Source organism: Sminthopsis crassicaudata, chromosome 2 (genome assembly GCF_048593235.1).
Source record: "Sminthopsis crassicaudata isolate SCR6 chromosome 2, ASM4859323v1, whole genome shotgun sequence".
NCBI classification, from domain to species: domain Eukaryota; kingdom Metazoa; phylum Chordata; class Mammalia; order Dasyuromorphia; family Dasyuridae; genus Sminthopsis; species Sminthopsis crassicaudata.
In genome coordinates this window covers 356,034,617-356,051,128 of record NC_133618.1, presented here as the reverse complement: position 1 = coordinate 356,051,128, position 16,512 = coordinate 356,034,617, and the positions used below count along the sequence as shown (strand labels likewise).

General features: G+C 34.4%; 1 protein-coding gene across 1 annotated transcript in view; it reads right to left on the bottom strand.

Annotated features, from left to right (window-relative positions):
* Positions 1-16,512, bottom strand: part of TRPC7 (transient receptor potential cation channel subfamily C member 7) — a 288,781-nt gene that overhangs the window by 223,868 nt on the left and 48,401 nt on the right. The gene's annotated exons all lie outside the window — the stretch shown is intronic.

Below are 16,512 nucleotides of genomic sequence, written 5' to 3'. Positions count from 1 at the left end.
CTAAATATGAACTCCTCTCTTTTGCATTTTAAAGCTGTAATAAGAGCAATAATCTAACTCATTAATATTAGGCTAGATTGTACACAAAAGTATTGAAAATTCCTACTATGGTTGAAAGGCTTGAATGTCTCATTTGTTCCAATATCAAACTACCTGAAGGAGGCCCAGGCCAGAATAAAAGCCCTTGACTATTTTACCCCAATTTGGATATTTCATATGGAATGTCTCAGTCTCAAGCAAAAGTTGGACCTTGCCCTTCCCCTTTTAAGTAAACTCCAAAGACCTTTTATTACATCTAGGGCTAAATATAAACTTTTCTCTGTTGTATTTTAAAGGTGTAGTAGGAGCAATAAACTAACTCATTCATATTAGGTTTGATTTTACCCAAAAAAGTATTGAAAATTCGTGGAACTGTTGAAAGAACTGAATGTCTCATTTTGTTTCAATATCAAACTACCCAAAGGAGGCCCATCTCAGAACAAAAACCCTTTACTACTTGACCCCAACTTGCTTTTCTAATGATTGCTCTTTTTAAAAATTTATTTATTTTAATACACATTGCTTTATGAATCATGTTGGAAGAGAAAAATCAGAGCAAAAAGCAAAAAGCATGTGATAGATTAAAAAAATAGAAAAAAGAAGTGAACATAGCATATGTTGATTTATATTCAGTCTCAAACTTCTTTTATTTCTGGATGTAAATGGCATTTTCTGTCCAGTTTATTGCAATTACTTTGGATTACTAAACCACTGAGAAGAATCATAATCTATCATTGCACATTCTTGCTATTATCATGTACAATGTATTCCTGGTTCTGCTTGTTTCACTCAGCATCAGTTCATGTAAATCTTTCCAGGCCTTTCTAAAATTAGGTTGTTTATCATTTTAACATAAGAATAATATTCCATTATCTTCATATACTACAACTTGTTCATCCATTTCCCAAGTGATGGACATCTACTCATTTTCCATTTCTTTGCTACCACAAAAACAGCCGCCACAAACATTTTAGCACATGTGGGTTCTTTTCCTCCTTTCTGATTCCCTTAGAATACAGATCCAGTAATGGCACTATTGGGTAAAAGGGTATGCAGTTTTATAGCCCTTTGGTCATAGTTGCAAATTGCTCTCCAGAATGGTTGGATCATTTCACAACTCCACCAACAATACATTAGTGTCCTAGTTTTCCTACATCCCCTTTGATATTTATTGTTCCCTTTTCCTGCCATCCTAGCCAATCTGAGAGGTAAGAGGTGGTATCTCAGAGTTGTTTTAATTTGCATTTCTCTAGTCAATAATGATTTAGAGCATTTTTTCAGGTGATTATAGATGGTTTTAATTTTGTCATCTGAAAAACGGCCATGTCCTTTGACCATTTATCAGTTGAAATGACTTGGATTCTTAGAAATTTGACAGAATTCTTTATTTATTTTACAAATGGAACCTTAATCAGAAGCACTGGTTGTTAAGATGTTCCCCCAACTTTGTACTTCCCTTTTAATCTTGATTCTTTTGGGAGGTTTTGTGCAAATCCTTTTTAATTTAATATAATCAAAGTTGCCCATTTTGCCTTTCTTATTGTTCTCTAGTTTTTCATTAGTCATAACTTCCTCTCTTCTCCAGCGGACTAGTAGGTAAATTATCCCTCATTCTCTTAATTTGTATGGTATTTTTACCTTCTTTTGGTATGGGATGTGAGATATAGGTTTATGCTGAGTTTATGCAGTTTTCCAAGCAATCTTTGTCAAATAGTGAGTTCTTATTCCAGAAGCTGGAGTTTGGGAATTTATCAAGTACTAGATTGCTTGTACTGTATTTTTGTATTGATCTGCCCAAACTTTTCTTTTCATCTTTTTTTACTTTTATTGAATAAAATTATTGTTGCATTGTGGTATGGAAAGGAAGCATTTGCCATTTCTAACTTTCTACATTTGATTGTGAAGTTTTTAAGTCCTAATACATGGTCAATGTTTGTGTAAGTGCCATGTACCTCTAAGAAACACATATATTCCTTTCTGTCCCTAATCTATTTTCCCCAAATGTCTATCATATCTAGATTTTCTAGGATTCTATTAACCTCCATAGTTTCCACTCTTTTCACCCCAGTGACACTGACCTTTCTTGAAGTTTTTCCAGTCTATTTGAGCTGGAGAGTGGTTTCATTTTATCAGACTCTGTTCAAAGGCTTGGTTTCATGGGGTTTTCCAGGGAAATTGGGAGAACTCGAACAGCTTTCTGGCTTTACTTTGCCATCTAGGCTCCACCTCTGGAAGTCCCCACTGGATATTTCTCCTCTAATGATTTTTCTAAAGCATAGGTATGATAATTTTACATGCCCCTCTCCTCTTAAACCATTCAATAAATTTTAGAGGTTGTCTATTACCTCAGGATTTAAAAATAATATCTTCTGGCAATTACAGCTCTTTATCTCCTGGTCCTTTTCTATCTTTTTAGTCTTCTTATACTTTAAGATGGCCTATTTACTATAGTAGGTAAATAGTGCAGTTGATAGAGTGTTGATTCAGGAATCAAGAAGGCCTGAATTCAAATATGGCCTAGACACTCACTAGCTGTGTGACCTTAGGCAAGTCACTTAAATCAATTTGTCTCAGTTTCCTTTTCTGTAACTTGGGTTCGAGAAGGATATGGCAAATCCCTCTACTATCTTTACCAAAAGAACCCCAAATTGGGTCAGCAAAAGTCATATATGACTGAAACAACTGAACAACAATGAAAACTTATTCTGGCCTATTTCATTTATCGACTTACTATTCCTTCCTCACAACACTCACACTTAAGCATCTTTACCAAGGCTATTTCTTTGTATACATCAATTGTTTTCCTTCCTTATCTTAACCTTTTAGAATCCTAGATGCCTTTAAGATTCAGCTTAAATGACAGTTCCAAAGCAAGAGGTCTTTGCCTTCTTACTCTTCCCCTCTCACACTGCTAGAACCTTTTCTTCTAAGGAATCATTCCATCATGTGTGTACATAGCTTATATATTCTTATTTCTCTAAATCTGTCTCCCCTTGAAAACAGGGACTGATTTTTAATCTTTCTTTGTACCTTAACTGTCTTCATAGATGTAACAAAATCATCCATAAGCCATTTAAAGAAGATAAAGGGACAATATGATTTTGTGATAATCAACTGTGATGGACATGGGTCTTCTCAGTAATGTGGTAATTCAAGGAAATTTTAATATATTTGGAATGGAAAACGCTACTTGCATTGAGAGAGAGAACTATAGAGACTGAATGTACATAAAAGCATAGCATTTTCACCTTTTTGTTTTTTGATTTTTTCTTTATTATTTTTTCCTTTTTGGTCTGAATTTTCTTGCACAACATGACAAATATGGAAGTACGTTTAAAATAAATTAACTGATAGATACGAGGCAAATTGTCCTTTTATTTTTATTAAACTCAATGCTTTTGCTAATTAATTAATTAATTTGCTTGATAGTTTGTTCATTTATTTGGGTCAGAGCATGACAAAGGAGAAGGAAGTAGATGGAAAAGTTGGCACCAAAAGATTCATATCCATAGCTGCAGTTATCAGTTATTTCAGTGTTTCATTTCCTGGAATTGAGGTTTTTTTTTTTTTTTTTGACAGTAGGGAGCTCAGTTTAATTGGACTCAGACATTACTCTTTGCTGAAGATACTCTTGACACCAGAGGAGTTTTTATCTTGAATTGTAGGTATCTTGAGTCAAGATATTTTTATCCAATGTTCCATCAGACTAAAAGGTCAAATATTAGGTCTTCTTCAGCAAACATTTATTAATAGGCCTACTATGTGCAAAACTTTTTGAAAACATATTGAGAAATAAATTCAATGTCTTGAAATATTTGCAATGTGCAAGGTATTGGAGGTACAAAGTTAAAAAAATAGAGAAAATTTGTCCTTGATCTTAAAGCACGCTGCTGAAGGCATCAATATATTCGGAGAGGGATGACCAAATAAGAGTGCTGTAAAGGAAAGAACAGGGGACCTGGAGTCAGGAAGACCTAATTTCAGATTAGACTGTTCATGGTTCAGTTCCTTCATCTGAAAATGAGCAGGTGGGCTTGATGACTTCTTAGGTTTCTTTTTTCCCCAGCTCTTTGAATATAGAATGAGAAAGAGACTAAATAGGATGTGGATTATGAAATGAAAAGGGTTATTTTTTCAGCTACAGTTTGGATTAGATAGTCTCTGAAGGCTCTTCTATTATAATTTTCTAAATCTTAAAGTATTGAGAGGTAAAGGGATACCAATACACAACCTCTACTGTCAAAACAAGACCCCTGTGGTCTAATAAGGTAAATAAGAGATATATACACAAAACAAGAATATAATTTGGAAGAGAACAAATGAGAAATATAGAGTAGTTCCTATGAGAAATTGGGGTGAGTTAAAGGTAGATTAGGTAGAAAGGCAGGATTTCTTCCATTCAACTTTGCATATGTTGGGATGCTGAGTTACTGCTGTGATAAGTTGTTCAGTCATTTCAATTTTGTTTAACTCTTCATGATCCCCTTTCTGGTTTTCTTGGCATGGCTACAGTAGTAGCTTGCCATTTTCTTCTTCAATTCATTATGCAGATGAGGAAATTGAAGTTAATAGGATTAAGTGACTTGCCCAGGGTCACACAGCATATCTGAGGTCACATTTGAACTCAGTACTTAACTCCAGCCTCCATGGTCTATCCACTTTACTACCCAATATTATTAACTCCAGAGAACTTTGATACTTAGAACTTTATTTAGAACTCCTGCTCCTGATTGACTCTGTACATCCATACACAGGAAGCTTCAATAAATTTGCATGTTTGTGACTAGACTCTGACTACCCTAGAAGTTTCCCACAGCATTGACTTTGTCTTACATCCCCTTACTCACAAGAAGGGGCAAAAAATAGATGGGGTCAGGTGAAGGAATAGGACAAGACTAAAAATATGCTTCTGAATCTTTCAAGAAGGATAGGGAGGAGAAAAGGATATTAGACTTCAAAAAATGGAGATTGGAAAGAACTGGTGATAATGTTTTTACTTTGATGGCTTCTGAATGCTGACCTTCATGTCCTCTAACATGAAGAGACTGTGACCACCCAACAACTTTACCTCTGGACTATGGGAAGAGGATAAGAGTTAGCCAAGTAAAAAGGAAGAACAGCAAAAAAGGGCTGATATTCTCAAATATGAAGAAATAAAGCTTGAATAAAAATACAATACATATGCAGATAGACCAACAAAGAAGATTCTAAAAACAGAAAGAGGAAAACCTCAAAAACAAACTGTGGCTAAAAGTTTTTTAATAAATAAATTAACCACTAAGTCATATCAATCCATATTTACAAATCTATCTGTGAAATATTCATATTATAAAACCATTCTTCAAATCCATTTTTAAGGATTCATGCTTTCTAGATAATGTGAGCTCCTGTCTTATGATTTAATGGCTCAAATGATTCCATATCATAGTACCCACCATAGGATCTTACATAGAGAATATATTTAATAAGTGCAAATAAAATGAATATAATGTACAGAAATAAATAGATACAGTGAAGTATTAAAAATAATCCTCCAGAAAGACCCTTGTTTCCAAATTAGAAATATGAGAGCTAACTGAGTTTTGTATTTACAGTAGCAGTACAATATATAAATTTGATATCTGTCCATCCTTAACTGCTTTATTAGTCATAACACCATGTGGTCAAAGCAGAAAATTGTGGAGAACCCACAATTAAAATCTGGGGTATATTTAGATACAAATTGTTCTCCAAATGTTCAGTGGAAGAAGTTTGTCTTCCAAGGCACCTCTAAAGATCTGATGCAGTGATTACTAAGTGATTGCATTTAAATAAAAAAAAAACCTAGTTCTTATTTAAGAAAATCAAATTCTAGGTTCTTGTTTTAAATCCCATGGCAATTTAAAGAGAATGAAAATTGTTCTCCCTTTGTACTAATAGAGGGCCACATATCACAATGTTGGAATCAAAGTACAGCATATTGAATTGTGATTGATCAGTCCAACATGAGCTTGGAAGGCTCTACTATACAAGTAAGGCACAAACAGTATATAAGAATATTTGAGATGGAGATATGTACATCTCTAGATTTGTTCATTTCACATTTTCTTGCATTCCCCTACCTGGTCACAATGTGTTTATTAGCATGTGACATATATATTTTTTTATTTCTTGATGTTAGAGGAATTAATATTTCTCTGGGGGCATGCTGGGGTATTCATGAAAGTCTGGAAGATTCTAAAGTCATAGCAGAAGTCTCACCAGCAACCAAAAGAGCTCATTATGTTTGACCAAACCTAAGATTGACAAAAGAAGTAGGAGAGTTTGATGACAGAGAAAGAATCTTCATATTGATATGGAAAGATAGTTGTATGGTGAAGGTATCAAGGGACAATGATATCTCGTGATGAAGAAAAGAATTGGTTATGGGACAGATGCATGATACAGTGGAAAAAGTGCTGGGCCCGGATTCAGGAAAACATGATTTCAAATCTTGCTTCACATACTTTCTAGCTCTATGATCCAGGGCAAAACATTTTTTTATAGAAACCCAGGTAGAATTGTATTTCCCCCTACATCTTTTCATGACCTTTGGACTATAAAATCATGTTCCCATGCTAAGTGTCTTCATCTCCTACTACCATTCCTACTTTTTGATTGCTTTTTGTGTCTTATATTTCCTCACTGGAATGCAACTTCTTTTAAGGAAGGACTTGTCATTCTATATTCCTGTGATTAGAACAGTATCTGGCTTATTTCTTTGCTCCTTTTTTTCCTTTACTGTACTTTAAGGTTGAGCTTACTTTCTCTGGGGACCTTTTTTGAACAAAGAGAAAATTTGTCCCAGTTTGAAGAGAATTTTTCATCAACTCTTTTCACTATAGTGTTTTTAGTAATAACTTTTTTTTTATTCATTTTTCCAAATTATCCCCTCCCTCCCTCCACTCCCTCCCCCCGATGGCAGGTAATCCCATACATTTTACATGTGTTACAATATATTAGTAATAACTTTTTATAAAAATTAGTGAAACTCAACTGGTTGATGATAAAAGAGAACATATTACTAGATGCTTAGGAGCTACAGTGTTAGGATCCAAAATCTCTAAGGGTTATACCTAGAAAGCAGAATGGAATACTAATTAATTCTGGGGTTCTGTTCCTCCATTGAGAAGTGAGGTGAAAGAGCTGTTTCAGAGGGAGTTTTTTTCATGGATTTTTTTTTTTTTATTATTAAGGCTTTTATTTAGAAAACATATGCATGGAATGTAAATTGTTAGCACTACTGTCTATCTACCCAGGTTACTTATACCTTCGGAAGCTAATAATTAATGTGCAACAAGAAAAAGGTATTTACATACATATATTGTATCTAGGTTATATTGTAACACATGTAAAATGTATGGGATTACCTGCCAATCGGGGGGAGGGAGTGGAGGGAGGGAGGGGATAATTTGGAAAAATGAATAAAAAAAAAAAAAAAGAAAACATATGCATGGATAATTTATCAACATTGACCCTTGCAAAATCTCCTGTTCCAAATTATCCCTTCCTTTCCCCCACCCTCTCCCCTAGATGGCAGATAGTCCAATATATGTTAAATATGTTAAAATATGTTAAACTGAACATATGTATACATATTTAAACAGTTATCTTTCTGCACAAGAAAAAGGAAGAAAAGAAAAAAAAAACTTGGGAAAGAAAACAAAATGCAACCAAGCAACAACAGAAAAAGTAAGAATGTTATGTTGTGGTCCATACTCAGTTCCCACAGTCCTCTCTCTGGACTCTCTTCATCATTGAACAATTGGAATTGGTTTGAATCATCTCATTGTTGAAGAGAGTCACGTCTATCAGAATTGATTATCATATAGTCTTGTTGTTGCCATGTATAATGATCTCCTGATTTTGCTCATTTCACTTAATATAAGTTCATGTAAGTCTCTCCAGGCCACTCTGAAATCATCCTGCTTGTCGTTTCTTACAGAACAATAATATTCCATCACATTCATATACCATAATTTATTTAGACATTCTCCAATTGATGGGCATCCACTCAGTTTTTCAGTTTTTTCAGTTTTTTCAGTTTCTTGCCACTACAAAAAGGGCTGCCATAAACATTTTTGCACATACAGGTCCCTTTCCCTTCTTTAGGCTCTCTTTGGGAAATAGGCCGAATAGAAACACTGCTGGATCAAAGAGTATGCACAGTTTGATAATTTTTTGAGCATAATTCCAAATGGCTCTCCAGAATGGTTGGATTCATTCACAGCCACCAACAATTTATCAGTGTCCCAGTTTACCCATATTCCTTCCAATATTTATCATTATCTTTTCCTGTCATCTTAGCCAATCTGAGAGGTTTATAGTAGTATCTCAGAATTGTCTTATTTGCATTTCTCTGATCAATAGTGATTTGGAGCATCTCATATGACTATAAATAGTTTCAATTTCTTTATCTGAAAATTGTTTGTTCATATCCTTTGATCATTTATCAATTAGGCAATGGCTTGAATTCTTACAAATTTGAGTCAATTCTCTATATATTTTAGAAATGAGGCCTTTATCAAAGCCTTTGAATGTAAAAAAAATGTTTTCCCAGTATATTTCTTCCCTTCTAATCTTGTTTGCATTAGTTTTATTTGTACAAAACCTTTTTAACTTAATATAATCAAAATTATCTATTTTGTGATCAATAATGATGGCCACAAATTCCTTCCTCCTCCACAGATCAAAGGGAATTTTTATATTATTATTGATCAGAAACAAATCAACAGGCATTAATTAAGCATATTTTCAATGAGTTCAGATATAAATTATTACTATTAGAGTAGTGGCAGTAATATAATAGCTAATGTTTATATATATATATATGTATATATATAGAGAGAGAGCGATGTATATATATGTGTGTGTGTATGTATATACATACACACACATATATATACATCGCTCTCTCTCTATATATATATGTATATGCATTTGAACTCAAGTCTTCCTGATTGCAAGCCTAGAGCTCCAAACACACCACCACCTACCTTGTACCTACCAAGCTATCTTGTCCTATTATCATTCATTTCTGTATTTAATATTCTAAAGATGATTGGATGAATTAACAAAATAACTTTTAATATTTGAATAAAAGTATTAAGATGTAAACTCATTTTAATAGTTTACTGTAAAAATTCTTGGACAGCTATAATATTAGACAATGGGACTGATATGTACCTTACCTTGTTCCTATGGCTTTGATTTCTTGTGTTAGATTTGTGAAACGTCTAGTTCTTTGTAATTTGAAGATTATGGATATTTGATATAGCAATATTTATTGAAATATATTTTTAAAAAATGTTTTATTTCTAATTGACATGCCTGGCTAACTGTTCAGATTGTGAAAAATGATCTGGTCCCAATACAATTTTTTAATTGAATACTTCAGAATTTTTAAAGTTTTATATTTGTAGCATGGGAATTTGTCCTTTGTCAGTTTATGAAAGTACATAAATTAGTTCAATAGTATTTTTACTTTCAATATTGTTAATTTCTCGTTTTAATTTTAGAATTTCAAGTTTAGCATTTGATTGGAGGTTTTAAATTTGGTCTTTTTCTAGTTTTTTAAGTTGAAAGCCCAATTCATTGATCTTTTCTTTCTCTATTTTCTTCAAGTAAGCCTCCAAAGATATAAAATTTCCCCTTATTACCGCTTTAGCTGCATCTCACAAATTTTGGTATGATGTCTCATCATTGGCATTATCTTGGGGGAAATTATTAATTGTGTCTATAATTTGCTGTTTCACCCAATCATTCTTTGAGATGAGATTATTTAGTTTCTAATTACTTTTTGATCTATTTACCCCTAACTTTTTGTTGAATGTAGTTTTTATTTCATTATGATCAGAAAAGAAAGCCTTCACTATTTCTGTCTTCCTGCATTTAATTTTGAGATCTTTATGTCCTAATAAATGGTCAGTTTTTGTATAGGTTCCATGAACTGCTGAGAAGAAGGTATACTCCTTTCTGCCACCATTCAGTTTTCTCCAAATATCTATCATACCCAATTTTCCTAATATTCGGTTTACATCTTTAATTTCTTTTTTATGTTTTGTTGTTTGATTTATCTAATTCTGAGAGTGCTAGGTTGAGATCTCCCACTATTATAGCTTTGTTGTCTATTTCTTCTTGCAACTCTCTTAACTTCTCCTTTAGGAAGTTAGATGCTATACCACTTGGTACATATATATTTAGTATTGAAATTACTTCATTGTCTATGCTACCCTTTAGCAAGATATAGTTTCCTTCCTTATCTCTTTTAATTAGATCAATTTTTGCTTTTGCTTGATCTGAGATAAGGATGGCTACATCTGGTTTTTTTTTTACTTCACTTGAAGCATAATAGATTCTGCTCCAGCCTTTTACCTTTACTCTGTATGTATCTCCCTGCTTTAAATGTGTTTCCTGTAAACAACATATTGTAGGGTTTTGACTTTTGATCCAGTCTGCTATCCATCTCTGCTTAATGGGAGAGTTCATCCCATTCACATTTACAGTTAAAATGACTGATTCCGTATTTCCTGCCATCATATCCCCTGATTATGCTTTTTTCCCTTATTCCCCCCCAACTCCTTCCCCAGTATTAAACTTATGAGCCCCACTTGCATCATACAGCCCTCTCTCTTTAGCATCCCTCTCTTCTCCCTTTAAATCCCTTTCCCTTTCTTGTTCCCTTTCCTTATTGCTCTTTTCCTTTTCCCTTTTCCTCTCCCCCTTTTTAGTGAGGTGAGAAAGAATTTTCTGTAAAACCAATATTTTCTCTTTGAGCCAATTCTGATAGCAGTAAGGTTCACACAATGTTCCTCCCCCCTCTCTAACTTCCCTCAGATATGATAGGTTTCCTTTGCCTCTTTATGGGATGTAGTTTCCCTCTTTTTGTCTCCCCTTTTTCCTTTTTCTGACACTATCCCCTTTCCATTTCTACTCCCCCCCCTTTTTTTGGCCATATCCTTAAAATCAATTTATACATGTAGCCTTAATGTATATCCACAACAGAAATACAGTTCTCAAGAGTTCCTTTTATCTTTTTCTGCTTCTCTTGATTCCTATGATTGGAGATCAATTTTTTTAATATCTGTTTTTTTCCTTAGAACCATATGGAATTCATCTGTTTCATTAAATGTCCATCTTTTTCCATGGAAGAAAATGCTCAAATTAGCTGGGTAGTTTATTCTTGGTTGCATTCCAAGTTCTTGTGCCTTTAGGAATATCAGATTCCAGGCACTCTGATCCTTTAATGTAGAGGCAGCCAGATCTTGAGTGACCCTTATTGTGACACATTGGTATTTGAATTGTTTTTTCCTGGCTGCTTGTAATATTTTTTTCTTAGTTTTATAGTTCTGAAATTTGGCCACAACGTTCTGTGGAGTTTTTGTTTTTTTAGGGTCTTTTTCAGAAGGTGTTGGATGAATTCTTTCAATGTTTATTTTACCTCTGGTTCTATTACCTCTGGGCAGTTCTCTTTGATGATTTCCTGTAAAATAGTATCTAGGCTCTTTTTTTTTCATCATAATTTTTGGGAAGTCCAATAATCCTCAGATTGTTTCTCCTAGATCTATTTTCCAGGTCTGTCATCTTGGCAAATAGATAGCTGATATTTTTCTCCAGATTTTCATGTTTTTGGCTTTGCTTGATTGATTCTTGGTGTCTCAATGAATCTTCATTTCTATTTGTTCAGTTCTGATTTTTAATGAGTTATTTTCTTCATTAGCTTTTTTAACTTCTTTTTTTATGTGTCCAATTGAGCTTTTAAATGAGTTGTTTTGCTTCATGGAATTTTTTTCCATTTCACTAATTTTGTTTTTTAGTGAGTTATTTTCTTTTTCCACTTCACAAATCCTACTTTGTTGGGAATCCTTTATCTTTTTCAATTCACTGATCCTACTTTCCTGTGATTTCTTTACCTTTTCCATCTCCTTAATTCTGTTTCCCTGCACTTCCTAGAATTCTCTCCCTTTTCCATTTCACATTTCAGGAAGTTGTTTACCTTTTCTAATTTACATTTCAGGACATTGTTATTCTCTAGCATAGCTTCTCTTTCCTTTCCCCATTTTCTTCTAATTCTCTCTTCAGATTTTTGATAGTTTCTTCTAGGAGAGTGTTATTTGGTGTATTGTCTGGAGGCTGTCTGCTATTAGTCTCCTCAGAGTTGGAAACCTGCTCTTTTCCTGCATAGAAGCTGTCAATGGTTTTCTCCTTTTTTTTGCTCATTTTTTAAAAAAACTTCAGGGTCTTCCCTCAAGGCAAGGAGATTACTAGCTTTCTCTGCAGAGCAAGAATAGGTTTATAGACAGTAACCACCCTCTCAATGGGCTGCTCTGGGATGAGCTCCATGCAAAAGTGAGTATGCCTGGGTATCTCAGGCTGGGCTGTGTAAGTGCCCTGCCAGGAGCCCCACTGTGAGGATTAGTGACTGCCTTGGGGCTAGAGGTTAAGGAGCAAAGATATCTGATGTGAGTATTAGCAGTCGCCCTCACCCCACTGGAAGTGTCTCTGCCTGGGGAGCCCAGTCGAGCTAGGGAAATTCCACTACCCTCCAGCTGAGCCTTTCACTACACAGATGAGAGGCTGCCCCGAGCTGTGCCCCTGCTGTATGTGACTGCCCCCCACCACGAGCTCCTCGGTGCCAAATGCCATGAAGAGCTGTGTTATGGTCTGTGCTAGGTCACTTCTGGTCCTGGGTGAGTGCATCCAGATCCTCTTGGGCTTTGGTGTCCCTCAGGGTACCCTCTACCCCAGGCTCCAACTTCTCTGCTTGTCCACTACTCTGCCACCAAAGCAAAGCAGTCAGGCTACGGCAGAGAGCTCTATGTAAACCTTCCAACAGCAGAGGCTACACCACTCCCATTTCTCTCCCTGCTCTGTGCTGGTCTGCTCCCACCACCTCAGGTCAAACCTTTTCTGGAGATACTCCAGATTCTCTTCTGCTGGTCAGTTTTTGTATTTCCAATCTTCGGGGTTTTACCAGTCAAGTGCTGTTTTTGAGGCTGAATTAAATAGTTGGTAGAGAGGGAATTAGAAAGCTTAGAAAGTTCTGTCTTGCTTCTCTGCCATCTTGGCTCTGCCTCCTCTCTCTGCTACTTTCTACCCCTTACTTCCTTTCCCTAGTCCCATAATTCTCATTGCCCCAGTGAAAGTTCTCTAGATAATCATAATCAAGGAATTTAGAGTGGCCCTGTATGAATGGTTATAGGTATGTACTATCCTAGATTCTAGAGGCAGAACTTAGGTTCTTTGACTTTAGAATAAATATTTTTTCTTATGCTTTCTTGTATTGTGAAGTTCAAATAAAATCATTAATCATTGATGAAAAAAACATTTTTATAAAGTTTCCTTCAATAATCCTTGATGAAATGTATAAATTTCAGGCTATTTTAAGCACCTAAAAATAAAGAATTTGATAAGCATATTAACAGCAAAACCATGTGAAAATTTAATGCCAGTGATAGTTAGATACCCTGAACTCTCCTTGCTCAGCCCCAAAATACAAAATGTGATCTTTTGCTCTTACTGGCTTAATGCATTTACACAAATAGCTTATATTATTATATATTCAGAGAGGTGAAGAGAAAAGAGAATATTACTTAGCATATTGATACAATGCCTCTTCATTTTCAATATAGTTGTCATTCTTTAATTATTAGGCTAAGTCAGAAGTCTAGAAAAACATCATGATTGTTATTAGCATCATATTGTAGATGAGGGAGCAGAGACCTAGAGAGCACCACTCTTATTATAATCATCCTTTTGAGAATTCTTTTCTGTTTGAGAATTTATACATTAATAGTATTAATTCTCAGATTTCTCTAAATTAAGGAGCAGTAATTATTGTTACCTTTTCAGTTCTATACCTCAAAGTACAGTTATTTTTTTCAATGATACATACATTGTATGATATGATTTTTTTTGCAATAAAAATTTCTATAAATATAATTTAAGAGTAAATAGACCCTATTAAACTGGGTATCCCCTTTGATCCAGCAGTGTCTCTAAAAGGTCTGTATCCAAAAGAGATCATTAAAAACATGAAAGGGACCCACATGTGCAAATATGTTTGTAGTAGCCCTTTTTATATTGGCAAGGAACTGGAATCTGAATAGATGCCCATCAGCTGGGGAATGGCTGAATAAGTTATGGTATATGAATGTAATGAATTATTATTATTCTATAAGAAATGACCAGCAGGATGATTTCACAAAGGCCTGGCGAGACTTACAAAAACTGAGTTGAAATAAAGTGAGTAGAACCAGAAGAATATTGTACACAGCAACAGGATTATGTGATGATCATCTGTGATGTACTTGGCTCTTTTCAACAATGAGATGATTTAGGCCAATTCCAATAGATTAATGATGGAGAAAGCCATCTGCATCCCGAGAGAGAACTATAGGGACTGAATATGGATCACAACATAATATTTTCACCGTTGCTGTTTTTGTTTGCCTTGCCTTTTTTCCCTCTGACTTTTTTCCTTTTTGATCTGATTTTTCTTGTGAAGGATGATAAATATGGAAGTTTAGTTAATTAGAGGGTACTACTAATGAGGCTCACCTCACATTAGACAGTTAAATTTACATGTATGTAATATATACATATGTAATATATATATATACACATATAATATATATATATATACACACACACACACACATATATATATATATAATATATATATTATATATAATATATGTAATTTAACATGTATTGGTCGACCTGCCATCTGGGGTGGGGGGGAAGGAGAGGAAAAATTGGAACAAAAGGTTTGGCAATTGTGAGTGTTGTAAAATTACCCATGCATATATCTGGTAAATAAAAACTATTTAAAAAAAAGAAACTTATATGTATTGCAGAACAACAATAATTTCTCCTGATATACTCCAAGAAAGTTCAGGAGTAAAATTTGCTTAGTCCTTGTTGATTCATAGTAACAAAATACCATGGTATAGTCTGTCCTTTTCTCTGTAATAAAGGTGATACTAATTTCCCCTAAGAATTTGGGGGTCATATACTTTGTGTTATTTTTTTTCAGTGATCATTTGTGTCTTGGTTACTTCAACACAAACAATAATGAATATGCCCATTTTAGGTAACATGGAAATGCCTTGAGAGGCCTTTGGAGCACTAAAAATAGAGTCTTTTTTGTTATCTGTCACAGAGACCCCAGGGGTATCCTCATTTAATTGACTGCCTGAATCTTTAAAACTTGTAAGACCGAACCATTAGCTCTCTTAATGGTTGTACCCTTTTGCCCTGCCAGTTTTGGTTTCTTTTCTATGTTGTTAGTATTCAGTTTTAGGTCGTATAGATGATCCCCATCAGACCTGAGAATTTGAGCCATGGTGACCATAGAGCCAGATTGCAAGTAGATAATGAAACAAAGTAGCCTGGCACTTAACTCTAAGTTAAAATGTCTGGGATTTGAATTATAGGGGGATTTTGGATTTAAAACTAGACTGTTTTCTAGAGGAACTGTGCTAAACTATGAACCACAACATTTTCCCTTCCAAGAAACTGAAGTAGTATGGAAAGAGGTGGAGAATTATGTCTCTTACATGTTAAGGAAGTGTTTGCATATTTATATTTTTTGAAATAATTATTTCTGTGTAAAAACTAATGCAAATATCATGGTCACATGGAACTGTGGTGTAGATGATCCAATTCCTACAATTGAGAAAATATCATCATTAAGTAATAGAACCAATTGTAGAAAGCTAGGATCTCCGGTCTCCTTAAGTGAGAACCCAGGGGAAACATAGAAATGTAACATATGGGCTTTACGTGGTAGGGAGTGAGTGGTCACTGGAAAAACAACACAAAATACATAATCCTAATTAGGTGTCATTGCTGTTGTTATTATCATCATCATCTTCATCTTCATCACCAAGGACTGAGCAACTCATACTCAATAATGTGTATCATTATGCTACTGTTCAATACTGTTCAATATAGAACTGTTCAATATAAATGTTCATGTTTTATAAGTTATAGAAAATCAGTTTTAGATTAATAGAATAAGGTTATTTTAATTAATTATAGGCCATCAATAATCTGAGAAAATATAACAAGGCTAATAATATCTGTGCATAAATGCCTATTACTGAGTTGACTAGTTTTCTGTGTGTAATGAGTTAGTGAGGAATCCAAAAGGCAACATCATCTTATAAATATTCAGGTCTTAGACCCTCCTAAAAAGTCCAAAAATGCTGAAAAATAATTATGTTCTCCCTTCTACTTACTTGAGTATGGTGCTGAATGTATATGGCTTTTCCTGTTTCTTACTACATAGGAGAAAAAGCTTGAGTTTGTCAGTCATGCCTAATACTTCATGACCTCATTTGCAGTTTTCTTGGCAAAGATATGGCAGTAATTTGCCATTTTCTTTTCCAGTTCATTTTACAAATATGAAAACTAAGGAGAAGGAAAAAAAGTGATTTGACCAGTGTTACA